At 42.7% G+C, this 17,369-nt stretch overlaps 1 protein-coding gene across 5 annotated transcripts in view; it reads right to left on the bottom strand.

The window, feature by feature from the left end:
* The window catches only part of PLEKHF2 (pleckstrin homology and FYVE domain containing 2), a 209,617-nt gene that overhangs the window by 144,573 nt on the left and 47,675 nt on the right, over positions 1-17,369 (bottom strand). For 2 of the 5 annotated variants that reach the window (XM_044065616.1, XM_044065618.1), the window contains exon 2: positions 9,168-9,301. The exons of the other annotated variants lie outside the window; for them this stretch is intronic. The gene's annotated coding sequence lies outside the window, so the exon portion shown is untranslated. The remainder of the gene's footprint in view (positions 1-9,167; positions 9,302-17,369) is intronic. 5 annotated transcript variants of the gene reach the window in all.

The raw sequence follows: 17,369 nt of genomic DNA, 5'->3' as shown, positions 1-17,369 counted from the left end.
AAATGCTCCCTCATAGAATGCAGGGTTTCTGAAAAAGAAAAATCCTCTGGAGGGGAAGCAGAGGGAGAAGAATCCTCTGCGTCAGAATCAGAATAAGGGGGAAAAGCCTGAATGTCTTCAGCCGAAGACTCTGAATAATCTGAAGAATGTTCCAATCCTTCCACCTCTGGCTCCACCCTAGGCCTCTTATCTGCAGGGGGCATAGAACCTCTAATCAAGGTAATTAAATCTTCTGCCATTTTAAGCATGTGTTTTTTAGGCACAGAACCCGCAGAACTAGGACTGACGCCAGAGGAAGATAAACCAGGCCTGGCCTTTGAAGGTACCTTAGATACAGAGGGAGAAGGCCTAACCACCTTATGCAAAGAAGGGAGCACAGCCACCCGAGAGGCCCCCTCAGCCTGACCTGACTCCTGAAAGGCCACATCTTGCAAAACTAAAGGTTCCTCCTGAGATTCAACTGAAACCTCGGCCGGATCCACAGACTCCACCGTGGTCTCTAAAGAACCGGCGTCTGGAACGGACGACTCATCCTGTCTGGTTTTCGAAGATTTCTCCTTGCGCTTCTTCGCGGTAGCAGGCGGAGGATCCGACGGCATATTATAATTACACCGCTTACCGAAGACAAGCCTAGCACAATCTAACCTACGCTTAATAGTGCGCTTATTAAATTTAGCACAAAAGCGACACCCGACTACGTCGTGCTCAGGCCCCAAACAAGGAATACAAAGAGAGTGGTAATCCCTATGAGGTATCTGTTTCCCACAAGAAATACAATTATTCACTTTTTCTGACATCCGGAATTAACTGAGGCAAGAAAAAACAAAAATATTCCCCAACGGGGTACTTAGCCCAACTTGGTCTTCGGTCTGAAACTCAGAATACGAAAATTTCAGGATGCCGAACGGCACTTGCAAACGCTGCTTCTGCTTCGGACCATGCGGCAAGAAAGACCGAGGATATGACGTCGGTCATGCGCTTTAGTACCACGGCGTACTGACGTCAGATCTAAGCGCCATGACCGACTCGGGCCGACCGAGGACAGCGGACTACCCACAGGTTATGACTGCAGCAATGTGAGATGAAGAACATCAGTGGTCTGGAAGAAAAAAAATAAAAAAAAAAAAAATAAAAACACTAGGACTGACTAAGGTGAGCATGTTTTACCAAGGCATTTAGAAAGAACAAATCTGTCCATGAGTGTACTTTTTCGACACCAAAAATATTCTGGATTAAAAATATTTTTCTATTTGTGTATTGCCTAATTACCCCTGCTTCTTCCATGTGAAGGAAGACTGAAGGAAAACAGTTGTCTGCTCTTTCCCTGTGGGAAGAAAATCTGTCAGAGGCAATTAGAAGAGAAACTATAAAAAACTATCATGGGAGCAGGGTTAAGCATGACTTTTTCAGGTTTAGCTTGAAGCTCAGATTGTTGCTGAATAGATGCCAGTGTGCCTTGGAAGCTATAATGAAGCCATCATCCAAGTCGGGGTAAATGTGAGCACCTTGTAACCTGCAGAAGGCTTTGAATGAGACACCATGAAGACTGCTGGAGCCACGAGGAGATCAAAGAGTTAAGAAAAAAGTACAATTCCAATGCAAAGAAAAGTACAGTTGTGTACACTTACCATAAATGTAGATGTTAGAGTGTATTGACTGTTGCAGTCATCACACTTGTGTTATCTGCCTGCAGGTAGCCCTCAGTCGGCTCGAATACCAGATACTTAGTATTTCTGCGTCAGTTGCTGTCGCTTCAGGATGGACGTCAGGTTGTCAGGGGTATAAAAACAGGCAGCAGACACCATTACATCAGGTTTTCATTCCCCAAATGTCAGGAGCCCCCCCAAATAAGGAGCTACTTTACGGTGGGAAAAATACCACCAATAAAAAGTAAATACCAATAGCCTTGTAAGGGGCGAGTAAGAGAGGAGAGAGACACACAAGGGGGCTGGAGGGTGGAAAACCAGGACTGCAACAGTTAATACACTCAAACATCTACATTTATGGTAAGTGTACACAACTGTACTATGTCCTTCGTGTTTCACTGTGCAGTCATCATACTTGGGTTGATTCCCAAAGCTGAAGAAAGGGCGGAGGCAGTCCAGAAGAGTTGGGGTTGGCTAGTATGCCCTTCAGGACTGCTGTTGCAAAACCCACCCTGGATTAGGAAAAGATAGGCAGGTGGTAATGCTTGGTGAACATGTGTACAGAACTCCAGGTAGCAACTTCCAGAATGTGCCTGGTAGGGACTCCCATGAGGAATGCTGTAGAGGTAGAAGTTGCCCTACTGTAATGTGTTCTGACCCCCTGAGGGGTTGGTTTCCCATGGTGTTTGTAGCAGAAATGGATACAGTGCGCTAGCCATATGGAAATTGTTCATTTTGAAATGGCCCTGCCCTCTGCCCCTGGTGCAAAACTGAGTAGTAACTGATCAGATTTCCTGAAGGGCTTAGTCCTATCAAGGCAGAATCCGAGCTGTCTGTGCACGTCCAAGGAGTGCAGGATCCTTTCCCCTTTATTCTGAGGATTAGGGAAGAAGGTTGGCAAATGGATAGATTGGTTGAGAGCCACACTGGACACCACTTTAGGCATAAAGGAAGGGTTAGTCCTGAGGGAGACCCTGTCAGCACGAAAAATAATGAAGGGTTCCACAGCCATAAGTGCTTGGAGCACAGACACTCTTCTAGCTGAAGTGATGGCCAGAAGCAAGGCTGCTTTTCTGAGAGAGGAATTTCAACTCTGCTGACGCTACAGGCTCAAAGGGGGGGGGGGGGGGGGAGCATGAGCTTTTCCAGTACAAAGTTAAGGTGGGTGCTCTCCTTGATGGCCTTCAGTTGTTTGCCCCTCTCAGGAACTGTTTGATGAGAGGGTGAGAGAAGAGAGGTGGCTCAGTGTTGTAATGAGCCGAGATGGCAGATGCATGGATCTTAATGGAGAAGTATAGGCCTATGTGTAGTAGATCTGCTAGGTAAGCCAGGATTACAGGTAAGGAGGGCAGTGCTGTGTCCTCTCCTTTGGACTGAATCCAAGAACAATAACTTTTCCACTTAGCATAGGATTTCCTTGTACTGGGTCTTCTGGCTTAAAGAATGATGTTCAGCATCTGCTTGCTTAAGCTGGTCACTGGGGGAGAATTCAAGGAATACACCAGGCTGCAAGATTCAGGGTTCGACTCCTGCTGAGTGAGGAGGGTTGGGATCTGGGGTAGGTGCCAGGGTGGCACTGGTGACGGGCTGCGCAGTAGTGGGTACCAGTGCTGGAGTGGCCAGTCCAGGGCAAGACTGCCCTTGGTCTGTCCTGTCTTAAATAATATTCTTGCAAGAAGAAGCAGAGGGGGAAATACATAGATTGAGAGGTTTACCCATGGAAGGAGTGGGCATCCCCTTTCCTGGCCCTACTGTGAGGTGTCCTGGTGCGGAATGTGCTAAGCTGGTGAATATAGTGGGAGGCAAAAAGGTCCACCTCTGGGGTTCCCTATTTCTGGGTTAAAAGGTTGAAGGTGCTGGGGTCTAATTGCCACTCGTGTGGGTCTAGGAAATTTCTGCTTAAGTTGTCTGCCAGAGAGTTTTGCTTGCCTGGTAGGAATTGAGCTTGCAGATGAATATGCATGTCTAAGGCTGTGTTCCACAGGGCCATGGCTAACCTGCAGAGTGGGTAAGAGTGGCTTCCCCCCTGCTTGTTGATGCACCACATAACTGTGGTGTTGTCTGTTTTTATTAGCAGGGGTTCTGGTGACAGTAGGGATCTGAAAGCTGTCACAGCGTGCTGAACAGCTAGCATCTCTTTTTGGGTGATGTGCAGATGAACTTGACTTGGGCTCCAGTGGCACTTGTTGACCAGATATGCCTCCCAGGCATAGTCTGATGAGTCTGTGGTTAGGGTCTGAGCGGCACAGGGTTGAGTAAAGGGAAGTCCCTTGTTGTGGTTGCATGCTGCTGCCCACCAAAAAAACTCTGTCCTTAAAGGTATGATGGTTTCCAGGTCCTGAGAATGTTGGCATCAGAGACTTTTGAAGCACCACTGAAGTTTCCTCATGCAGTCTGGCATATGGAATTAGTAGAATGCAAGAGGCCATAAACCCTAGGGCCTGCAGGATTTTCCTTGCAGATAGCGGGGTTCTGGTGGCCATTTGAGTGAAGTAGCCTGTCAGATAAGCTTGTTTTTCTGGAGTAAGGAATGCCATCTGGGATGCTGTGTCCAAGCTTGCTCCCAGGAATCTTTTGACTGGGGACAAGTTTTGATTTCTTTTCGTTGACAGTGTACCCCAGGGAGGTTGGAAGGTTCTTTACAAATGTCAGGTACTGCAACAGCTTTTCCTGTCTGCCCGAATCAGGCAAGCGTCCAAGAATGGGTAGATTTGAATCTTTCTCTGTCTGCAATGGCTTGAGCCAGGCATTTTGGGAATACTCTGGGAGCAGTGGATAAGCCAAAGGGAAGTGCAGAGAACTGATAATGCATAGATCCTGCGCTGAAACGTAGATATTTCCTGCATGGGTCACTGATAGGGATGTGCAGATAGGCTTCTTTTAGGTCGAGGGTGGCTAACCAGGCATCTTTGGACAGCACAGGAAGAAGCTGCTGAAGGGTGAGCATTCTGAATTTTGGTACCACCAGGAAGGTGATTAGAATAGAAAGATCTAGGATTGGGTGCAGAGTGCCCTCTTTTCTGGGTACCAGGAAAAGTCTGGAAAAAACCTTTGACCTATCTGTTCTGAAGGAACAGGTTGAATTGCCCTTATGGAGAGCAGGGATTGAACTTGGTTTTGTGCCTCTGCCCACTGGTTTAGAGGAAGATCTGGGAACCTTTCTGGGGTTGGCAGTGAGTAGAAGTAAAATTTGTACCGCTGGGATACAATGTTGAGGACCCATCGGTCTTTGGTGATTGAGTTTTTTGCATGATGGGCAAGTTTTCCTCCTAGGGGTACAGGCAGTTGGGCAGAGATGAGGAGTGGAGTTGAGAAGTCATTGTGAATTCTTTCCGTAAGGGGGTGGCTTAGCACTCCCTGTTTTAGAAGTGGAGGCACTCCATTGCTTAGATCTCTGCATACCCTAAGGCTGTAATCTGGAGGGGGGGGAGGGGGGGTCTGTCTCCCCTCGGTCTAGTTTGATATGGCCTTAAGGGGGTTGGAAAGGGCCAAAGCCTACTGAATCTAGGAGGCTGCACATGCAAAAAATCTTTGATTGTCTGCATAGATTTAGCTTTTTCTTCCATCTTTTTTAGAACCTCTTCTGCTTTGGTGCAGAATGGATTGTCCTTGTTCAAAGGTGCGTCTGGTAATTTTGATTTGACATGGTCTGGCAAGGTCTGCTCCTTAAGCCAAGCATGCCTTCTCAGTACAGAACCAGTGACTGCTGCCCTGCAAGATGCTTCTAGGGTGTCAAAGCCACATTGCAAATTATGCTTGCTGACTTGGCGTGCAGAATGCATAAGCTCTTGTAATTCTTTATTTTCTGCACAGTCTGTAAAGATAGATAATTTATGCTTAAGTTCTATAACATGTTGCTGGCATTTCAGCATGTGAAACTGGCAATTCAATGCCCTAATGGTGAGAGTTAAAGAGGTTTATACTTGGAAGACCGAACAACAGTTCAGGAAATGAATTCATGATCATCTGTACAGTACAAGAGTAAAAGATATCAATAATGCACTGTATAGGCATATTAATTTGCGAGGGGTTGAACATACATTCAAGTTTGCTATTATTGATCAAGTTGTACTAAGTTTACTTGGGGGAAACATTAAAGCACTCTTAGGCAAGAGGGAAAGCATATGGCAAATATTAACGGATGCCACAAGGGAGCCAGGAGTTAATGAATACGTTTCAAGTAAACCTTTACTGCAAATGGGGTAAATTCTGTACATTTTGATGTTGGGTGATGATCTTAATGCGATTACTGTTTTTTTATAATTTATTATCTGATTAAGGTTTTTAACAATTAATTATAATCATATTTGAATTACTTGAAAATATCAGTACAAAGTTTAAAATGTATAGTGTACATTTTGGTTTACTAATTTTGAATATTTTTGACAAGATATTTACTGGGTTGTATACCCTAAAGAGCAAAATAGGAAGTTAGCTCTTTTTACCACTGTAGTGAACAAGTACCATTATCACGTTTATATTTTTAACAAATACTAAATGTTTTTAATAGGCAGTGTATTTAACATTTAAATGTATGTACAGTATGTTCATATGTACTTATGGAATGGTTTATTAAGGCACTTGCACTTTAAAATTTTGAATGAGTTTTGGTGCCAAAAAGACTATAAAATTACTAGAATTACCTTGTGTTTGCGTTCTGATGAAGTCAACTTTTTGTGGGTGAAAGCGCTTAACCAGAGATCTATATATGTTTTGTTGCTTGTGGATATTTTGCCTGTTCAAGCTGGGCTTCACTTATTTAGCACCGTTCAACATTATTCTGTGGGCATTCCAGCTGACTTCTGCAAGATGACTGCAAAAGTGAAACAAGAACATAATCATCTGTGGATCTTATGACAAGAAATGTGTAGACTGGCAAGTTTGAGGTCTAAAGTGACCAGAGAAGCTTTTTGTGCCAGAAGAAAAAAAGTTTGCAATTTCAGTACGAAAGGTAACCGAGAAGTGTAATGTAGTCCTTAAGTACTGATTATCAGACTCCTAGAGCTTCCTCTTCAGAGGAAGGAGTTGTTCTACTTCTTTTTACAGTGGAAGAAGCTGGAAGAGAAGGCTGGAGAGACTGACTTTAAATAAGCCCTATCCAAAGTTAAACCAATCCTCCTTGGACCCTTTTCTGAACTTAAGGGGCAAGGATGTGAAAAACAGGTGTTTAGTTTTTTGTATGTACTTTAGAGGTTCTGAGGCTTATGGCCTTGGGAGAGCAATCCACAAGTCAGACTTATAACAACAGGACAAAATCCTTCATGGTATACACCTCCCTCGGCCTCCGAGTACAAAACTTAATTTTCCTTTTCCCATCAAGTTTTGCCAGATATATGACCTGAAGGGACATGCAAGGTCTCCATGCCTTGGCAACCTCAAGATGAGACACATCAGGGGGACCAGAATGGACTGACAGTTTTAAGGCTGCGCAGGAGTTTCAGAAGAATCAGTCAGACTGCAGAAGAGAGGTAGACAGACACTTTGCTCTCTAGCCAACTTTTTTTTCTCTGCTGAGTGTGGTAAGTTCACTGAAGAGGTATCTGATGCCGTGGACTGCATGCACCAAGTCTCGTAGATACTCGGCATTCAAAAAATGTTTTCAGAGTTTAACTACTCCTTACTGTTTTAGGCATGAAGGACAGACACGACAGGACCAGACGTTGTGCTGGTTCATCCAGGCAAAAGACAATGTGTGTGTGTTTGTGTATGTAAGTATGTATGTGTGTGTGTGCATATATGTGTGTGTAAGCAAGACAATTCTGAGTTTTGGTGCATCCTGTTTTACCACCACAGATTATTTTGCTATGAGCACTACAAAAGTAAGATGCCTGAAAACTTTGTTTACTGATCAGATAGCAAATATCCTTGGACAGATACATCCCACATACTTAAAACTACAGTGACATAATGAATGCCGACTACTTCTACATAATTTGAAATACATACTTTCGCAAAGAACAAAAAATGTCTGCTAGACTAGATGACTGATGCAATACAACTTAGTTTGAAAGGCACAAAAACTGACTAGACAAACGCAGTAATCCAAGTCTGAAACTGAAGCCTCACATCTGCATCTATAACAGAACACAATATATCATGCCTGCTATACAAAATGATAGACGTAATGCAAATGTTAAATTTAGCAATAGCAGGATTTCAAGCAATCTCAAGTGCAGCAACCAGAGTCTGGCTAATACACCCTAAGAAAGCTTGAAAACTGTAAAGAAACACTAATTTACACTCAAGAGTGTTTGTATCTTAAGATCAGCTCAAGCAAACTAAAAACAGGAAATATAGGATACATGCAAGTATTCCCCAACAACTGCAAGAATGCCAAACTGTTTAGCAACATATTCAACAAAAGGTGCATAATGAGTGGTAACTGACACATACTTCTGTTTACAGCTTGAGCTATTGCAGGAATGAGACAAGTTATCCAGAAATATACAGAATATGTAAGCAGTAATACAAGGATGTGAGGTACACAAATATTTGACATTCAGTAACATGAAACTATTCACAGCTGATACAGTAAACAAAAAAATAAGGAAATTATACAAGCATGTACATTTGAGCAGTGTGATTTGCTACAATGTTGAGTACAAAATTTCTGGATGTACACATATCAGTGGATCTCTCATGGTTGGGAAACACCAGTCAGATGGTCAACAAAGCGCACCAACGCCTCCACGCTAAGCTTCCTCCTCATTCTCTCCACCTTCTATAGAGGTGCAATAGAGAGCATCCTCACCTGCAACTTCAAAGTGTGACTTGGAAGCTGGACAGTTACAGAAAGGAAGGCACTACAAAGAGTGAGGAGGGTTGCAGAGAAGTAACAGGTCCCAGTCTTCAGTCGAAACATCTTTATTCTGCAAATCCTAAAGGTCACCACAATAATACAGGACAACACAAATCCTGCGCATTGACTGTCTGAGAATCTGGCATCGGGCAGGAGATATTGTAGCATCTGCTATTCTACCCTACAGTGATTAGACTTCTAAACTCTGGCACTAGTTTCAGAGGTCTGGACAAATCAAGTTTTATTTACTTGTGCATTATATACTCATATACATTCTAAGTGCAATATTTATTATATCCACAGTAAGTACTATTTAACTCACTCATGTGAATATTAGACAAATAACTTAAGCAATTCAATCTATAGTGTGCGCGGTCTTACTTTAAAACAGGGTAGATATTTAACTTAGGGGAGGATATTCTTTTCATATACGAGTGTTGGTAAACGTCTCTGCTCTGTGTGTGTAATGGGAGTAGTACTGTATTTGTTAGCTATGCTTATTCCTCTACTTGTGTGTGTTGTTTCACTTTCCTTTGTAATATCAAGAATTGAGCTGATGAATGAAATGTTGTTTAGGCTTCATGTGTAGTTATAAATGACAATACAGTTTAATTTGACTTTACACAGCCACAAAACAGCAATGACAATGCTAATCCTCAACTAGGTGGCACAACACAACCTCAGAGAACAGCAACAATGGAGTTGGCCTTCATTTCACTCACCTGACTAGTACGATGAACACAGTAGTCAACTTCCAGCTGCTCTATGACAGGAAATTTGAAGCCACACTTTCTGAAGAAACATCATGGCTCCCATCACCATAAGACAAAATCAGTACTGTCATATCACTATGAATCTAGGGAAAAAAACCAACAGAAAAACAAGACACATTCAATTAAAACCTCTAGACTTGGAGCGAACAAAAATTTCAAAAATGAAATAAACTCCAAAAGGCAAAATGGGATACAAGAGCTGCTAGAGACCATGATAGAAAAAAAGCTGATCTACAGCTGAATAAAAATTAACAGTTGAAGACAGTCAACTGAAACACTAAGAATTCTATGCAAAAAGAACCAGTGCATACAAAATCACAGCACTTTACTGACTTAATGGAATAACTTAATACTTAAATGTGCAATGCAGCATAGAAATTCTCGTATTTCACTCGATTTTCCTTCAACTATTACTAGATGCAAAAAAAAAAAAAAAAAAAAAAAAAAAAAAACTTGCAGCTCATTATCTACTAGTAGTGTTTATTTCATTTCTGTCACTTTTTCTTGTTCTAAACTTACTGGTTTTAATTAAGTGTGCCTTCTTTTCCTGATGATTTTGAAAATGCCATGTGGCAGGACATGGTGACCAGATATGAAACCGAAGGAAAAAAATCTGAGTATTCACACAGGTGTGTGTTGGGGGCTTCATTTGCATGGAACATTTCTGATCACAAAACACTGATCAGAAATTCTGCAAATCTTACAAAACAGCATTAAACATGTTTACATTTCTTCAGACAGTGGTTCAACAGAAGACATTTTCCCTAGAATATCACAAACACATTAATGTTACAAAATTACTTAATCTCATAAATCTACTGAAAAAAATAACTGCATATAGCAAGACAGAATTCTAAATTACTAAAGGACTGTAGAGAAAACAAACATTAGAAAAACAATGTTAAAACGGTAGTAGCAAGGCACAACAGTGGGTTACTGGTAAACCCATTACTAGGCTGGCAGAAGAACTCCACCTCATGCTTACTGCCACGGTAGGAATGATGTTACTGCACAACTTGCACCCACGGTGCAGCTTACTGCTTGAACAATAAATGATTGAAGTTCAGTTTCTATGCTTAGGCCCAAGCCCTGCAGCCAACTTAGCCAAGTGCAATATCCTTTGCTTACTATAATCCAGAAATAAAGGGAAACCATACCCATGGTTAAGAGGAGTTAAACTTCATTGTCATAAACGTGTCTCGCTTCAGGAGGCATGGAAATCCACATGGGCAATTACTGCCATCAGATGGTGGTGCAGCGGTTAGCGTTGCTGCCTCACAGCAAAAGGTTCTCCGGTTCAATCCTTGGCTGGGGTGCCTTCTGTGCAGAGTCTGCATGTCCTCCCTGTGGTCACGTGGGGTTCCTCAGGGTGCTCCGGTTTCTTCCCACATCCCAAAGACATGGTATAGGTGGAATGGATACTCTAAATTGGCCCTAGGCATGAGTGCGTGCATGTGTGTGCACCTTCTGTGGGAGGTTGGGTGCCGGGCTGGCAACTCAACACCGTAAAACTCCACTGCCAACCATGAGTGGATAGGTGATCCGCTGTGGCGACCCCCAACTGGGAAAAGCCCGAAGAGGATACAGCAACCAAAAACTGGTACAGGAAACGCATGCATGCAATGATGAAAATAGTTTCTACGTGCACAATTTAAAGCACTGGAATTAACTCCACAATGGCCTGGACATAGAGTAGTATTTACACTACTATCTTCTCAGCAACTACAAATTACCATCAAAGAAAATGTACAGTACCAGTCAACAAATACAGACTGTTAAATTGCAGTCCTGCCTTTTAGCTACATTCCATGCAGTCGGTGTTGCAGGCTCACATTCCTTTATAAGTGCTTAAACAGGAGTACTATGCATATCAAAAAGCAACAAGTGGCCGACAATTATGACAAGCAACTATATTTAACTTTATATACAACTGGAATCAACAAAATTCACTTCAGATTAAATGCCCTTCAGCATTGTAAAATATTACAATTAACTGCATCACTCAATACGGTGTGAAGGAGCTAAGAAAACAGGACACTTGACATGCTAGTAAGCAATGGGCAGTTGCTTACTAAAGAACACTTAAGTGAAGAAACCTCCATCTTAAGGCAGGCAGTGAAGTCACAGATGAATGGAAATGAAATATAAACAGTCTTGCAGAAATAAAAACAGAAGACCACTGCAGTAAGAAACACTTTACTTTGTTTTGTTGTTCTATGCTACACGAACACTCATGCAGCACTAAAAGTAGTTACCTTTGCAACAACTCAAAATGGTTTTCTACGAGTTCTAGACTCTGGGTAATAGTAGTGACTTAGAAAAATTGTGTACATCCACACAAAGTCAATACTATTCCATCCAACTAGTCCCGCTTACCCCAGCCTCCCCTTCATACCTCTGAACCTCTTAGCACAAGAAATCTGGGCAAAGCCTAACACAATGCAAGTCATCCACCTTCTGCACAATCAGAAATGAAGCAAACTTTAACCCTGATAATTTCATCTTAGCCCTAAACAGCGACAATTGGCAGGCTCTTAAATATCTACCCCTAGAAGAAGCTGTTAATTTATTCAACTCTACTTTCCTAAATATACTAAACTGCCATGCACCATGGCTAACTAAGGAATCCCGATCCCTATTAAAAGCAGAAGATAAAGCTTGAGAACAGTTTCATAAAAACAAAACCCAGGCCACAAAAGCAACCTACCTAAAATTGAAAAAAGCTAAGAAACTTGTCAAACTGGACAAACTCAACTACTACCATAATATTCAAACAAAACACCAGAACAGCCCTCAAAAGTTCTGGGCAGCCATTAATACACTACTACATCCAGGCAAATCCACCACTCCCTCACCATCAGTAACTAATAACTGACAGAATAGCAACTCACTTCAATAAATACTTCACAGAAATCATCCTAGCCCTCTCAAATTCTCAACACACACCCACAACCTCAGAACAATTTACATCTCAAAATAACACCGACGCCTTTAAACTACAACCAGTCCCCGTTGGTACCACAGCTAAATTACTTTAAAAACTAAAGCCAACCACACTTGCAGCCGACAAACTTCCTGCTGATTTTTTTTACAAATAGCAACAGAAGCAATAACCTATCCAGTAGCCATACTAATCAAGAGATCAATCTCTGAAAACTTTCCCATATCTTACCCCTACATAAAAGGTAGCAGTTCCACTGACTTGACTAACTAATGACCAATTGCCATCCTAGCCCCCTTATCCAAAATATCAGAGAGAGTAATACACACACACAGCTGATGCACCATATACACAATCAAAAGCTTCTTACACTCAACATGGCTTTCGCCCTTATCAGTACTAACACAGCCTTAATGTCCTTCACTAACTCAAGTCAACCACCATGGAAACACTGGAAATTTTGTAGCAGCCATCTTCCTGGAACTCTCAAAAGCCTTTGATATGGTAAACCATAAACTAATGTACTCTCTACTCTAAACCTTAGCACTGCATCTGTAAACTGGTTTAAAAGCTACCTATCAGGACACCAAGCAGGCTGTTCAATGGCAAAATGAACTCTCTTCCCCCCTTCTTCCAGTAACATTAGGAGTTCCCAGGGATCTACCCTTGGACCTCTATTATTCTCTCTCTTCATTGACCGACTACCACATCTATACCCCTCTTCTCACAACAGTTAAACAATACGCAGATGACTATACATTGATCTGCACAGCCTTCTCTCTACAAGACCTACAATCCATAACCCAAAATTCATTTCTGGCAATTGAAACATGGCTCACTAGCATCCAGCTCATTCTAAACCCCAACAAAACCAAACTACTACTGTTCCACCCGGGTTCCTATTACGTGATCGAAAATCCCTTTAGGCGAATATGAAGAAGGCAAACTGTATTGCGCGAAGTATGTATTGCGCGAAGTATGTAAACCCCGAACGGTCAAAACCGCAAATTTTGAAATGTCGATTTATTTTGGTTAGCCCGTCTGCAGTACGGCTCCGTAAGGTAAGTGTGCGATAGATAGATATGGGTTAAGGTAAGTGCTTAGAAAGGTACTGTATGTAAGAATTAGTGTAGTGTTAGGTGTAGGGTTTAATATGCATGTGTATTATTTATTTTGTTTAGGTGCAGGTCTGTAGGGGATGTGTGCAGTAGTTATTGACCTTAGGGTTAGGGAGGGGTTAAGGAGAGTGCATAGATAGCAGTGTTTGTGGGGTTTAGTGTAGTGTTGGAGGTAGGGTTTTGGTGCTTTAGGTTAGAAGAAGGATTTGGTTAGTGTATGTATATGGTTTATTTATTCTGTTTGGGTAGGTAGTATGCAGCGGGAGTTGGGGTTGGCTGACTATGACAGGTCGAAATTATTTTTTCGTGGTTTAGTGCGTTCGGGATTTTTACGGTTCGTGGTATAGGGGTAGATGTTTTTGGTATTCGTGCATAGGGTTTTACGCTTTGCTAATACAGACCTGTTCCACCCTACAAAAAAGTACAGTTTTGTACCTACCATAAATGTAGATGTTCGAGTGCTAATACAGCTGCAGTAATCATAAAGTCTTGGTCCGGCGTCGGTTGTTGTCACTTTCTTTCCTGACGTCAGTGTGACAGGGGTATACAAGACACAGCCGACGCCATATTCTTCAGTCTTTTCTTCCCCAGATGTCAGGTGCCCCCAGAAGGAAGGCAATACATAAATTATATATAAAAATATATTCAAGCAATGCCATGTAATCAAAAAACAGTAGTTGCAAGCAAATACACCATAGGAGGATAACCCAAATTAGGTTGTAAGAGGAGGTGTTCGCCACTAGTCCTTTACCAAGAGGGGAAGGAGGGAGGGAAACCTGTACTGCAGCTGTATTAGCACTCGAACATCTACATTTATGGTAGGTACAAAACGGTACTATGTTCATCGTGCATACAGCTGCAGTAATCACATATGGGTAGAATCCCAAAGCTACGCACAGGGTGGTAGGCACTAGGTGGAACTGGGATGAGCCAGAATGCCCTGCAATACAGCAGTGGCAAAGCCTGCTCTAGTTTTGGAATATAAAGGCAGGTGGTAGGTGTTTTGTGAAGGTATGCACAGAACTCCAAGTGGCTGCCTCCAAGATATCTTTGGTAGGAACTCCTCTGAGGAAGGCTGTAGAGGTAGTTGTGGCCCTGGTGGAGTGGGATCTGATGCCTGTAGGGGCAGATTTCCCATGATAGGAGTAACAAAATCGTATGCAGTGGCCTATCCATTTTGAAATTGTCTGTTTGGTAACAGGCTTCCCTTGAGCTCCTACAGCATAGGACACAAAAAGCTGTTCTGATTTCCTGAAAGGCTTTGTTCTGTCCAAATAATAACGTAGCTGCCTATGGATGTCTAAGGAATGTAGCAGCCTTTCCCCTTTGTTTTGAGGATTGGGGTAAAAGGTAGGTAAGTGTATGGCTTGATTCAAAGCTACCCTGGATACCACTTTAGGGCTTGTAGCTCCGAAACCCTACGAGCTGAGGTAATGGCCAGAAGGAAAGCTGTTTTCCAGGACAAATATTGCAAATCTGTTGAGGTAGCTGGTTCAAAGGGAGGCAATGTTAATTTTTCTAGAATGTAATTAAGATCCCAGGCTGGCACTGGTTGTTTCCTTGGTGGTCTTATATTCTTAGCCCCTCTGAGGAACTGTCTTAAAAGTGGGTGAGAGAATAACGGTGGATCCGTGTTGAATTCTGCAGAAATGGCTGAGGCATGGATTTTTATGGAGGAAAATGAAAGCCCACTGTTCAGCAGTACAGCTAGATACTGTAATACCCGAGGCAAATTTAGTTTTCTAGGATCCTGGCCTTTTTTCTCATTCCAGGAGCAAAACCGTTTCCATTTTGCGGAGTAGGCCTTTCTAGTTGATGGCCTTCTGGCCTCCAGAATGACGTCCTGCAACTCTTTGGGGAGTAGGATCTGTTGTGGTGTTAAGGAATTTTCCATGCAGCGAGATTGAGTGTTTTCAGCTGACTGTGAAGAGTTTTGTAGCTGTGCTGAGTCAGCAGAAGAGGCATTAGAGGTAGAAGCCAGGGAGGAGTATGTGTTAGGCTCCTCAGGAGTGGGTACCAGTGCTGTCTTGGCCAGTCTGGAGCAATCAGTATCATCTTCGGTCTGTCTGCTCTTGCTTTCAAGAGCACCTTGGGCAGAAGAGGCAGAGGTGGGAAAGCGTACACTGTCCATGCTGTCCAACTGAATGAAAGGGTGTCCACTCTCCAGGCCTTTGGATGGAAGGTCCTTGAACAAAACTTTTCCAATTGAGGATTCCTGTGGGAGGCGAAGAGATCTATGTCTGGCCTTCCCCACGCTTGGATTATCTGTGTAAACACCTGGAGGATGCAACTTCCATTCATGCAGATCCGTCATATTTCTGCTTAGACTGTCTGCCAGCATGTTTTCCAAACCTGGCAAGTACTGTGCTTGAAGTTCCATTTGCCATTCCAGAGCCAAGTTCCAAAGTGTCATGGCTAGTCTGCACAGGGGGTATGAATGTGTTCCTCCTTGTTTATGTACCACATTACTGTGGTGTTGTCTGTTCTTATTAATAATTGTCCTGGATGCAGGAGGTCCTTGAATGCTTTAATTGCATTCATCACTGCTAGCATTTCTTTTTGGTTGATGTGAAGGTGCTTCTCCTTTTGGGACCATTTGCCCTGAATGCACCTGTCTGTCATGTGCGCCCCCCAGGCGTAATCTGAGGTGTCTGTTGTGATGACTTGATTTGCTTGAGGCTTGCAGAATGGGAGACCTGTGTTTGTTTGACATGCTTGGGCCCACCATAAAAATTCCTTTTGCAAACATGGAATTATTGGTATTATTGTTTCCAAATTGTGGCTGTGCTGAGACCATAGGTTTTTTAGGTACCATTGAAGTTCTCATATGCAACTTTGCACATGGGATTAAAAGAATGCAAGATGCCATGAAGCCCAGAGCCTGCAGGATTTTCCTTGCAGTAAGCCTGGTACAATTTGCTAGTATTTTGAGGTACTGAGTTAGTTGCCCCTGTTTTTCTGGCGTAAGATAGGCCATCTGGGTGTTTGTGTCCAAGTTGGCACCCAGGAAAGTTATTTTCTGAGATGGTGTTAGCCTGGATTTCTCTTTGTTGATTGTGTATCCCAGAGAATTCAGTAACCGTATTGCATAAGCCAGATGTTCCAGAAGTTTGTGCTTGCTGTCCGCTTGGATCAGGCAGTCATCCAAATAAGGGTAAATTTGTATCCCTTGAAGTCTGCAGTAGGCGATTACTGATGCCAGGCATTTCGTGAATACTCTGGGCACAGTAGATAAACCAAAGAGCAATGCAGAGAATTGATAGTGGATTGAACCTGCAAGAAATCGGAGGTATCTTCTGCAACTTTGTCTGATTGGGACATGCAGGTATGCCTCCTTGAGGTCCAATGTTACCAGCCAAAACCCCTTGCCCAGCATGGGAAGAAGCTGCTGTAGTGTGAGCATCTTGAATTTTGGTACGAGTAGAAATGTATTTAGGATGGATAAGTCCAAAATGGGTCTCCAGTCGGTTCCTTTCCTTGGTACCAGAAATAGTCTGGAATAAAAACCTTGACCTTGTTCGTGAGTAGGTACCTCTTGAATAGCTTTCATGTCCATGAGTTTTGAAATTTGTATTTGTGCCTCTGCCCTTTGATTGTGTGGCAGGTCTGGCATGCCTCTCATTTTGGAAGAGTGTGAAAATGAAATCTGTAGCCTCTGTTTATAATGTCCAAGATCCATTTGTCTGTTGTGATATGCCAATTTCTTGTAAAGAATGCCAGCTTTCCTCCCAAGGGAGATGCCATCTGAGACTTGCTTGGCATGAAAAGGAGGAAGTCATTGGGTTTGTCTTCTGTATTGTTGTGCACTGTCCTCGCCACCTCTTGGTGCTGGAGTTTGCCATTGTCTGCCTCTATATGATCCTTGAGATTGTCCTCTGCCCCTTGTGCACCTGTATCTACCCTCTTTGGGGCTTGTCCGTGGCTGGAAAGGACCAGTTTTTAGAAGGCCAATTTCTGCTAAAACGAGGTGGTTGTACCTGTAGAAAAGCCTTGACAGTTTGCATAGATTTAGCTTTTTCTTCCATTTTATGTAGCATCTCCTCAGCATTAGTACCAAATAGTAAATCCTTTTGTAAAGGAGCATCTAGTAGT

The sequence above is a fragment of the Protopterus annectens genome, chromosome 3.part0 (genome assembly GCF_019279795.1).
Source record: "Protopterus annectens isolate FY-2018-M chromosome 3.part0, PAN1.0, whole genome shotgun sequence".
NCBI classification, from domain to species: domain Eukaryota; kingdom Metazoa; phylum Chordata; order Ceratodontiformes; family Protopteridae; genus Protopterus; species Protopterus annectens.
This window is presented reverse-complemented; position numbering and strand designations above follow the sequence as displayed.